The 12,731-nt window shown below is 40.0% G+C and overlaps 1 protein-coding gene across 2 annotated transcripts in view; it reads right to left on the bottom strand.

Annotated features, from left to right (window-relative positions):
* The window catches only part of LOC129751169 (uncharacterized), a 107,957-nt gene that overhangs the window by 35,889 nt on the left and 59,337 nt on the right, over positions 1-12,731 (bottom strand). The window lies entirely within an intron of this gene.

Raw genomic sequence — 12,731 nt, 5'->3', positions numbered from 1 at the left:
GGTGGAAGAAAAGCCGTGGGAGCCCATCGGCTTGTTAGGAAAGAAGCGTATTGAGATGAAAACGTTTATAGTTGAAGAAGTGCAGCCTAAAATATTTAGTCAAACTGAGAAAGATTTGAATTTCTAACTGAAAGTAGAAGTTCAAGTATGTTGGGGAAAATTAGTGACGTGAATTCGAAAGCGATAAGTCATGATATGTGGGTGTGCTATCGTAATTAAATCTGAGAAGAGGCGGATCCTGGATTGTCATCGGTGCTGAAGACGAAGATAGGCACTCGTGCGGAGGTTATGTCTTCAACCAGGTGAGATTGTTTTTTTTTATTAATTCATTCCAGGTGCAAAATTAGTATGAGACGGCATTTTTACTAAGCATTATTTTGCCAGAAGATATATTGGAATAATTGTTTTTTAATGTTTTCGGTCGCAATTTCGATAAATCATCAAAAAATCGTCTGAAAATCCACGAGAAAACGGATCAACTAAAACTAAACAGATCCGAATGGCTATCTAACCTTACATTTCCAACACTTTGTAGCAATTTTCATTTGATGATCGATTCTTCTGAATTTATTGTTTATCAGTGCGAAGAGACATACCCCTGTTAAATAGCTGATAACTTTTTTGCCTAATAAGATACGAAGTTACGGTCTTCGACAAAGTTGTTCAGCGGAAAATTTCCTTTGTGGAGTTTATAAATTGGCACAAAAACCATCAGCTGGCTCGGTTATTGTTATTGTTATTTATTTCTTATCAACGGATCACATGTTGATCCAAATGATTACTTAAAATTAAAAATTAAAAACATAACATTAAGTCTAACTATGAGGTTCTCAAGGCCCGTATCACTTTTCTTCGGAAAACATCCCTCGAAACGTCGAAGTCAAAATGCGCCGAGAAACGGTTGAACGATCTCATTGCGCCGATGAGAGAGCTGTTAGCTCCGTAATTGTTCATTCGAAGGGGAATGTACAACTGAAGATCCAGATTTCTAAGACCACGGGGTCGTACACTAAGCGGAATAGCCTCCAGTAGTGTGGGACAATCGATTCGCGATGTCAGGAGGTCGGCGACGAATGAGGCATGTGTTGCTTGTCTGCGAGCTTGAAGAGTATCGATATCTATGAGGCGGCATCGATTTTCGTAGCTAGGCAAGCGAAAAGGGGCTTGCCAGTTCAGGTGTCTAAGGGTGTATCGCAAGAATCGCCGCTGGATAGCCTCGAGCCGATCGACACCGTTTTGGTAGTAGGGACACCAGACAGCTGATGCGTATTCAAGGATGGAACGAACGATGCTGCAGTATAGGCTTTTCAGGCAATACACGTCCTTGAAGTCCTTCGCCACTTTAAAAATGAAACCGAGACTTGTGGATGCTTTGTCAATCACGTAGTTGGTGTGTGCCTTGAATTCCAAGCGCTGATCTAAGATTACGCCAAGATCGTTAACGTGGTTCACACGTGAGATGGGTTCGTCTCCTAGGAAGTACTCCGCGCTTACGAGAAAAGCTGATGACTGCACATTTGTTGCGGTTTAATGGCAGACAGTTAAGGTCGCACCAATAAGCGAAGAGGTTGAATTTATGTCGTCGTGGTCGTTTATGGTGTAAAATAGTGTTAGGTCATCGGCATAGCAAAGTTTGGGGACGTCGAGGAGTGACAACATGTCGTTGAAATAAATTAGGAAAATGATCGGTCCTAGATGGCTACCTTGGGGCACACCAGAGGTGACTGGGAACTCTCTGGAAAAGGTGTCACCCGTTCGAACAATCAATTTACGACCGGTTAAGTAACTGCGGAACCAGCCCAATAGCGTACCACAGAATCCCAAGCGTTGGAGTTTTCCGATGGCAATCTCATGGTTCACCTTTTCGAATGCAGCGGACAGATCGGTATAGATTGCATCAATTTGAGATTTGGCAGCAAAACTTTCATGCACAACAGAAGTAAACGTTAGCAAGTAACTTGTTGTAGAACGTTTGGGCATGAATCCGTGCTGATCATTGGAGATGTAATTTTTGCAGGACGTGAAAAAAGGATCCAAGACCACAAATTCAAATAGTTTGGCAATAGAACATAAAGCAGAGATTCCACGGTAATTGTTAATATCTCTCCTATCTCCTTTTTTATGAACCGGGAACATGTAAGCTTTTTTCCACAGTAGAGGGAAGATGGCTCTATCAAGCGAAGCTTGAAAAATGAGCCGAATAGGGGTCAGCAAAACAGGCATGAAACTTTTCAAAAAAGCAGCTGGTATCCCGTCCGGGCCCGTAGAAAAGGAATTCTTGGGCTTCGCTGCTGCTTTAGAGATGACTGACTCCTCGATTTCAATACCATTTATTGAAAAGCCCACTGGCGAAACGTTCCTGACAGCACTAGCTAAATGTTCTGGAGATGTTGAAGCTGAAGTGAAGATACTGGAAAATTTTTGGGCGAAGAGATCGCAGATACCACGATCAGAGTTCGCCGTTATGCCGTCTAAAAACATGTTTGAAGGTATACCAGGTTCCTTACGCTGACTTTTTACGTGTTTCCAAAAAGATTTCGGGCAAGACTTGAGGTTACGTTGTACGCGACGTAGGTTTTTATGGTAACAACGTTCGCTGGCTTTTTATAAACGGAGTTAAGTTTACGGTATATATCCTTAGTGCAGGATGATTTTTGCTTCTTGTAATTTCGAAGAGCACACCTTTTAGCAGTCTTCAGTTGTCGCAGTTCAGTCGTGATCCAGGGGATTCGCTTATTTCCGCTGCTAGAGCGTTTTGGAATGTTTCGATCGATGACATAATTCAGAATGTGTGAGAAGATATCAGCAGCGGCGTTAGGATTTGATAGATCAAGCTCAGATACCCAGTCGATAGTTGCCAGAATGTGAGAGATGTCATCGAAGTTAGCGTTTTTGAAGTCGAGGTAGAAGGTCGCTGGTTTTCCTACTGTAGCGATCAGCCTAGTTATTTCAAGTGATGCCAGTCGAGCAGGGTGATGTGGAACTACTTTAACTAGCGGTGCAGGGGCGAGTTCGATGAACGGTAAACGAGATCCATCATTGGCAAAGCAAAGGTCCAGCGTACGACCGTATTCGTTCACCACGCCATTAATCTGGCGCAATGTCGCTGTACTCAAGGAGTCCAATATGATGTTTGAAGGGGCCGAAAAAGTAGAGCAGGCAGAGTCCGGATACAGAGAGCTACCATGGTGAGAGCATCACCCCAGACAATCATTTGGTGGGTATTTCCAATTTGCAACGCAAATATACGTGCAAATATACGTGTAAACATATCGTATATAATGTAGCAAAACCAGTATATACGTATCTTTTTGGAGGCCATATAGGTACATTAGCAAACATATTCTTGATTTGGATTGTATTAAATTACGATTTGCACGACTTATCATGCGCATCATTTACGACTACCCTGATTCTTTTTGGAATATACTATGACAATTTACATAATCATATAGATGATTGAGGTTGTAATATACGACATTTTTCGTAACAATATGGAAAGTTTGACGGCTTATTTGGTCGTCTTTTGCGACTTGAGTGCAGGGCTCTCATTTTCCGTCAGTTGAAAAAAAAATATTTTTTTTTGGGATTTTAAACCAATTGGTTTATTCATCCCCAAAAAATAATAAAAATAAGATTGTTTCAAAGAAATATGTTTTTGCTGTCAAATTCAAGTTTATATCTTACACATTTATTATTTGACTGATTGCTGATTTTTTTTCACGTTCATGAATTTATTGTTAGCGTCTGGACTTGATCCCCTGACGATTCGATCAGCAGCTCATGATGGTTCCTCGACGCTATCTGGAATATATAAATTCAAGGGGATTTGCTTCAAAGGCATTAAACCAAAAGCAAATCGTATATTTCTATAACTTAAATCTTTTAAATCGTAGAACACGTCATCGATGATCTAAAAATAGACCAACATTTTGAAGCCTCCTTTAATACGATTCCAATCATCGATGTTCCATTACCATAAACGATTTTATTGAACTTTTTTGTACTCTTTTACGATTGCCAGCAAATACGTTTCACGAAAATTCGACATGCGAATTAATTTGCAAAGGTATACGATTGCATGCACATTATTACGAATCAATGCAGTAATATACGTTTTTTATTTCGAATTATTTTATGCATAGCACGACCAAATTTCTCAATCACGGCTGATCACCGTATATCGGTCGTTCCATGGATTTTTTGCGAATTGTCGTACACAAAGGTCGAGTTCATATGTACATAAATACTTCTTGTCGTAATAAATCATGCAATGCTTTTAAATACGATAAAGAATATGCATGGACCGCACATTGTAGGTGCAGATATACGAAAATGAGTATAAATAACATTCTATACGATGTAATCTGTAAAAGAAAATACGACTTCTGGTTGTCTGGGACTTCAAACCGGGCATATTGAAGTCGCCAATGACAAGTAAGTCATCAGACGATGCAGCGAGAAAACGACTCAGCGAGGGCAACATCTGTGAGCGATCGGGTGGCAGGTACAGTACACATACGTACAGTTTCCGTTCTGCGAGGTCAATGCGAATCCACACAAGTTCTAGATCGCACCAGGATTTGTTGTCGATGAGCTGCGCTGGGAGATTCGACTTCACGGCAAGTAGTACCCCGCCTCCACTGGACTTTTTGCTGTTACGGGAACTGCGGTCACAGCGGAACACTGCGTAATCAGGGCAGAAGATCTGACTTGATAGTGTGCGGTCATTCAGCCATGTTTCCGTGAAGGCGATGATGTCATAGCAGGAACACGAAGTTGCGAGCAGGTAGTCGGTCAGGCAGGAATTAATACTCCCGACATTCTGGTAGTAAAGGGTTACGGAATCTGAGTTCACAGGCTGGAGAACCCCTTCGCCGCAGACGAACTCAGGGCCGGGACGACTGATGACGCTGGCTGGAATCAGCACGACTGAGTCGAAGGGCTCAGGGGTCTCCAAAGTGCCTAGCGCGTTGCGTCCCGGTGCAGAAACCCCAGAATGATTGGAGATATTCTCGTTAGGCGGAAGGTTGCCGAAATAATACTGGTTGGAGTCAGCGCTATTGGTACGACTGGAAACCGAAAAAGCGTCACGCGGTGGGAAAGTTTCAAAGGACTTGCCTGTCGATGCAGGCTGGAGAACCTCGTGGCCGCTATCGAACTCAGGGCCGGGACGACTGACGCCGCTGGCTGGAAACAGCGCGACTGAGTCGACGGGCTCTGAGGTCTCCGAAAGGCCTGATGTGTTGCGTCCCGGTGAAGAACCTGATAAGGTCAGTAGTCCGTACGAACCAGCCATATCCCCGTTGTCGATGCAAGAGGAAGATGGTAGGGGGGTAGAAGTAATTGACGATGAAAATGATTGACTCGTAGATCCCATAAAATTGTAGCAAGCACATGAGGCTGAGGCCGTGAGGGAATCGTTGTCTATGAACGATGGACTTTCAATGTCAGCAATCATTGGTGTGGTATAACCAGTGGAGTAGAACTCCCGGAAGTTAAAGATGGAGTGAGGGAGGTCGCAGGAGTAAACGGGACAACAGGTGTCGACAGGTTTTTTAATCCAAGATCCTCAAACTCTCTGAACAGAATGCCAGCGGGCCAAGTTCTAGGGGAAAGAGCGACGTCTTTGAGCTTGGAATCAACTCCAACCTTGAATGAAATGGATCTGAGCGAGTTCACGTCGACCTCCTTCTGTACCAATAGGTGAACCTCGGCTGATTCGCACTGGAGACATTCCGTGACGAGTTCTTCGATGTCCTTTGCAGTGACGGTATTTTGCAACCTTGCAAAGTAGACCCAAATTTTTTTCTCTCTCGGCGCTACAGTGGCTATCGATTTAACGGTAACTTTCTTAGTACCCACACAGGAGGTTTGAGTGGGTGGTTCGATCCGCCGTCGCTTGTTTGTAGGGGTGCCAACGGGCCAACGGGCAGACATGCGAGGGCATGGATTTAAATTGGAACGGTCGTTGATGATTTTGTCCAATTTTCGGTGTGTCACTGCTAATTCCGACTTCACTTCCGTAACCAAGGACGCTTCAGAGATTCGTAACAAGCCATAGTGCGACGAAACGCTGAGTTTTTTAAAAGATTACAGCACGCATCACAGACCCAAAGCAGATTTTTGTTGTCTGCCCTGGATTTTAGGTGTGATGTAAGAAGCCCAGCGCACTTGAAGTGATACGCCAGAGTACAAAAGCCTTGACAAGTGATGCTGTCGGAATCGCTTGTGGGCTTGGCGCATTTGTCACAGGCCATAACGATGGAAGACATTTGAGCCTGTCTTGTTTCCAAAAATTTGAGTGGAAAAGTATGCAGCGCAAAAACTTTCAGCGAGAAAATCCGTTTGCCATGTTTGAGAGATAACAAAAATAAAAAATTCTTTTTGAATTCATGCTTCAAGAAATATAAAAGATTTTAATTCTTTTTTCAAAATTTCGTCAACATTCCCGTATTTTGGGGGATTGGTTACATTGACAAAAAGAAAAATCTTCGGACAAGTAGATCATTAAATTAAAACCTTTTAGTTCAAAATATTTGTATGGTTATATAGTTTTGTCATAACAATTTAATTAATTTTCACAAATTCTCAAAAGTGATCTCGAAAACAAGAGCTAATACAAAAAAATCATATTCCATATTTAGAATCAGTGCCCTCAATTAATTTTTAGCTCATGAAATCTATGCACCAATGTTAATTATGTTGCCTTATATTATTGATTTTCAAAGATCTTAAAGTGGATGATATAAGCAATCACATTCGATTTAACAGCATGATGGCATTTGCAAAAACCTTTTTTGTTCCTGCGAGTATCGCCTAAAAATGAATTTAAATGTTTTCCTTCCACTTCTTAAAAAGCCTCTCTGAGCTGATGAAATATAAATAAATGGAAATATCTTCGCTCCGTTGCCCCATGCCTTAACACCCTTTTAAGGGGAAAAGAAAAGAATTTTCATTTGGACAGCAAATATTCAGACGGCATAAAGCAGGCCGCTTGTTTACTTTTTTTCCTCCCATTTGCCGGCCAAAGAACCACAGAACATTCGTTTATTCTCGAGAGTTTTCTCAACGTCTTTGTTATTGCAGTTGCTTCGGCCTCTTTACTCTGCGTGGGAGCAAAAAGTACAATCGTTTTCGACGAAGGAAAAGAAAATGATTGCCGACATCGTTTATCATTTCCGGGGTGTTGAATTTAATTGGAACAGGAATTACCTTAATGCAAACATATCTGACCCATCAGCATGCTTCTGTGGTGAATGGAAACTCGTGGCACATGGTGAATACGAGATGGATGCCAAAAGCCCAAATCTTTTTCAGGGAAAATATGCTTTGGATTCTCGTGAAAATTGGAGTTCATGCATTGCGGTAACTTGAAAAGATTTGTTTTAATGTGAAGAAGGTAGGTATAAAAACTGTCGAAAACAATAAAATACATGATTTTATCTTTTCTTGTGTTGCCTTTACTCGAATAGAAGCTATAAACAAGTCATTCAACCAATAGTGAAAGTGGTGAAAGGACAAGAACTCTTACTGTTTTTTACCATTTAGCTTTAGTAAAAAAGCATACAATTTTACATTCATCATTTTCAACTTAATTGGAAACAAACGACACCAAAATTTCTTTTAACATGTATACAGGTCGCGGAAAGAACAGAAAAATCTATAATTTCATAAATTTTTGAGCGATTTTTCATCGCAGAATCTATGTCACAGAACACAGAATTTTCAAAATGTTCACAGTTTTCATCGATTTTTTTTTAAATCTGTACGCATTTGAAAAATTATAATTTTGTTGTCAACAGTGATGCGAATGTCATCCAAAAGACAGTCGGGATCGTGACAGTCGCATAACATTTTCCAATGACATTCGAAAAGATCTCAATGACATTGACGGTCATCCAAAAAAAATTTAAACAACTGGAGAAAATCTTATTCAGTTTTGCAATGACAGTCGCTCAGAGAAATGTCATCGAATTATTCATCTCGATAACATTTTTGACTTGTGATAGCCGAAGATTCTGTTGGTCCTCTGACTGTCGGAATAAATTTTAGATTGCCTGGCTGTCATGGAAAAGTTAAAAAATGTCATGATGATGACAATCATGAAGTTCGTTGGCCATGGCCAATCTGGTCGGTTCCGGAATTCGAAAAATAAAAAATGATCCGATTTTAACTTGCGACGCATGAATATTTATTAAGTCAAACTTTGTAGACTACAATACTTAAAACTAATGTAAGCTATTGATTTGTTGTTGTATGAAGTTATTTCTAAATGCCTTTTTTTTTAATTATATTTTGTTCACTGTTACGTCTATAACTTCGCTTTGTAAACTGTATTTTTACATCTTTTGATAAATAGGTTGATGTTTTGCATACTCTTTTTTGTAATGTGTAGTAAACATTTATTTCTTAACGGACAGGAGGGTGCGTAAAAATTGAGTTTGGAAAGTAATTCAGGACTGTCTATTCTTTGCTTTGTCTTCTAAGCTTACAACGAGATTCATACGACGAGGAGAGGAAAAGTGGTCCAATTGAATTTACGTAGCGCATATAACAAAAATTGTTTTCGAACAGATTCGAGACGTTGCTCGTGAATATTTGAATAAGGATTCAATATGATGCTACAATACTCCAATATCGAACGAACATAGGATATATAATGTAACTTTCTGGTGTATGGGTCTTGAAAGTGTTTGCTGAAATGTTTAACAAATCCTAGCATGCAATTTGCTTTATTGATTCTATTGTTCTGATGTTCTACAAACGTGAGTTTCGAATCCAGTATGACGCCGAGATCTCTTACAATTCTGCATTGAACATGTTCACCGTAGTGAAATTGGCTAACGCGCCGTTGTACTGAAGCGGAGATTGCAGGTTCAAGTCCTGCCGTGAGCCGTTGTATCATTTTCGAAAAAATCATGATATTTACACGGCTAATGTTCTTTATTTTTTTGATAGCTCATGTTTCTCTAATTCTTTCCATCACCTACGAAAATGTGATTATTTTCAGGTACAAAGATGTACCAAGCGATTTCATAATATCAGCATTGATTTCAGAAATAGTTTAATATCATCGGCGTATATTAGGTATTCAATCCGTTTTAGAATAAAGGAAATGTCATTAACGAATAGTATAAAAGGAGAGGTCCTAAATGACACCCCTGAGGCACACCAGAGGTCACAACTACAGATTTGGATAATTCATTTTGGAAACGAACGATTTGTGTTCGATTGGTTAAGTATGATTGTAACCAAGAGAGGAGATTTGGATGAAAACCATTTTTTTAATTCAAATATTAAAAGCGGTATGTTGATGCGATCAAAGGCTTTGCTAAAGTCGGTAGAAATAGCCTCAACATGAATGTCTTTGCTCATAGAATTGATAACGTATGTAACGAATTCGAGAAGATTTAGTGCTGTGCAGCGTCCTTTGAAGAAACCATGTTGTTTACTCATTATAATATTTTTTACTTGTTGATAAATTTTTTTTATTTATTTTTGATTCAAAGAGTTTGGGGATGCAAGACAAAATAGCTATTCCTCGATAATTTCGCACATCTGATTTTTTTTCCGGCCTTGAAAAGATTTTTTACAAATGTTGTGTACTTTTCTATACTTAATTTAAAGACATATTGAAAAGAATCAGAAAAGGTTCGGTCAATTCGGTCCCCGAGTTTTTAAGGGGGGGGGGGGGTAGGGTCTAACGTGTATAAAAAAAAACACCATTTTCACGATTTTTTTCTAGAGCTATCGTTCAAACAAATGTATTCAAATTTTTTGCATTATACAAAGCATTGTTAAAAGAACATTTAGTAATTTTTTCGTAGAAAAATATTGAAAAATGAGCCGGTGACGGAGCACTTTCGAGGATGCCTTTTAGAATACAGGATTTGCGGTGGACACTGTATCTCAGCACAGAATCATCTGAAGTCAAAAAATCAGAGCAAAATATTTTTTTCTTAGATGTTTTTCTGGACCCCAACGTTTTTATTTAACTTAAAAATATTTTTATGAAATTTTTGTGGCTGTTTGAAGTAAAAACTACGATTTTTCACTTAAAAATCCGCCATTTTTCACCTGTAAAATCTCCCCAAAGTAAAAAAATCAAAAAAGAAAAACGTTGGGGTCTGGTATTTTATATGTAGAAAATATGTTCCAAATTTGAAAAGAATCGGATAAGTAGTTTTCAAATGACGATGTCCACGGACTTTAAAAATGTGCTTTCGAGAAAAACGCGTTTGAAGTTTCTGCTCTTGCTTTCTTGCAGTATTAGATAGGAGGAGATAAAGGCCTATAACTTCTACAGTTTTGCTTCAATTGACTTGAAAATTTGACATAACATTCTTGAAATGTTTTAGAATAAGAAAATAAAAAAATAAAAAAATCGATTTTTTGAAAGTGTTAGACCCTACCCCCCCCCCTTAAGGAAACATGAGGGAAGTCCAACAGGGCCTGCTCCTTTAGAAGCATCAAGTTTTCTGAGTCCTTCGAAAACATTAAGTCAATTTCATTGACTTGAATATCACACGCTAAATCTGGAATGACTGAACAGAATTCTCTATTTCCGTCATTCTCAGTAAAAGAAGTGTACACTTCTTGAAAAAAGTTACAGTGGTTGTATATATGAAACGACCGAGAAGTTCACGTAGAATTACTACAGCCTATCCCGAGTCAATGTGTTTTTCGTTTCAAATAAGCATTCTAGAATAAAGTATGTCGAATTTTTTAAAGGAACTTAACTTCGAAAAAAATCATTCTTCCATAAATTGTCGTTTTAATAACTATTAATGGTCTAAATCGACCCATAAAGATAGTATGCAGCTTTTTCAACTGCATAACAAAAGGCGAATTAAATATAAGTATAAGCAGAAACAAGGCCGATGTCGTCGAAATTATGCGCCCGGCAGTTATGCAAATAATGTGATAAACACATGAGCTTTGTATCAAACGCTTGCGAGAAAAGCCTACAATGACTGCTTTGATCTAAACGCTTGACTCAGGGCAAAAGCTCTCAAACTGTTTTTAGTCTCATGCGTCTCTCGTTGGATTGGAATCAGTATCATGTTTTCATTTCCCTTAAGATCACATAGCAATCACTAGCTTAAACTGTTGCTTAAACACGAGATTCCCGAGGAAGCGTTACATTGACCATGTTTTCATATCTACAAATAACAGAAAAAGGCCCTTTTCAGGGCCAAAATCTTAAAGAGAGTTGCGCTTGACTTTTCTTCTACAATAGGTGGATGACGAGTGCGTTGTGTTGGTGGTGCGTGATGGGTGGGTGGTGTGTGATGGGTGGGTGGTGTGTGATGGGTGGGTGGTGTGTGATGGGTGGGTGGTGTGTGATGGGTGGGTGGTGTGTGATGGGTGGGTGGTGTGTGATGGGTGGGTGGTGTGTGATGGGTGGGTGGTGTGTGATGGGTGGGTGGTGTGTGATGGGTGGGTGGTGTGTGATGGGTGGGTGGTGTGTGATAGGTGGGTGGTGTGTGATAGGTGGGTGATGTGTGATGGATGAGTGGTGTGCGATGGGTGGGTGGTGTGTGATGGATGGGTGGTGTGCGATGGGTGGGTGGTGGTGGTATTTGATGGGCGGGTGGTGTGCGATGGTGAGTGTTAAGCGAAGGGTGGGGATGGGGAGTGTGGTGGGTGAAGGTGGTAAGGGGGTTGCGGCTGTGTGTGTGTGTGTTTGTGTGTGTGTGTTTGTGTGTGTGTGTGTATGTGTGTGTGTGTGTGTGTGTGTGTGTGTGTGTGTGTGTGTGTGTGTGTGTGTGTGTGTGTGTGTGTGTGTGTGTGTGTGTGTGTGTGTGTGTGTGTGTGTGTGTGTGTGTGTGTGTGTGTGTGTGTGTGTGTGTGTGATGGGTTAGTGAGGTGGGTTAGTGAGGTTCTGAGCTGTCACAACACAACTTGCTTCCGCCGCTGTTGGTCAGCTCTGCTACTGCCCGTGTCACTAGTTTCAATTTCTCTGATACAATGGACCAAACCGTCAGTTGACCCCTTGTTTTATACCTTTCGTAGGCTGGAAATAACAAAACTCATGAAGGGGCGGGGCGTCTAATTTTTTTCCATTTTCGAATAGCCAATCAACGTTGAGCAGGCTTGGTATGTCTTTTAAGAGAGATGTCTTTGAAAGCGGCGTTTTTCGTGACGCGAGATCGGTTCGCGAATTTCAATTTGCCCCCCTATAGTGTTGCCGTAAGACGTAATTCTACGTCAAAAAGTTGCAAATAAGTTAGAAATTTCCAGTGAACTAGGGTAAATGATCTTGAGCGGAACCAATTGGCTCAATTCGACGCAACTCGGAACAGTTGATCAAGCGGTATGGCTTTGGGTTATATCTCAACAAATATTTTTTCAGTTCAGCGGATAGATCTTGGTTTCTGCTTTCTAATGATGATTTTTAGAATATTTTAGAGTAAATCCTAATAACTCTAGAGCTGTTTTCCTGAAGTAAGAATTCTGATCTTGAGCGGAACCACGCTGATCTTGAGCGGAACCAAAATATGATCTTGAGCGGAACCATTTTCTTCTGTCAACATCTTTAATAGCTCTTATTCCTAATACTTGTGTAACTGTAAAAACTTCAATTAAATTTCATCTTTGAAGGTTTTAAAGTTCAAAAATTAATCTTTAACGTGAAAAAAAGAAACTTAGCGTTCCAAAGCTGTTCTCAAAATATCCGTTCAAATTTATTTCTTGCTAAAAAAAAGTCCAATTTTCCCTTTGATTCA

Source organism: Uranotaenia lowii, chromosome 3 (assembly GCF_029784155.1).
Source record: "Uranotaenia lowii strain MFRU-FL chromosome 3, ASM2978415v1, whole genome shotgun sequence".
NCBI classification, from domain to species: Eukaryota; Metazoa; Arthropoda; class Insecta; order Diptera; family Culicidae; genus Uranotaenia; species Uranotaenia lowii.
This window is presented reverse-complemented; position numbering and strand designations above follow the sequence as displayed.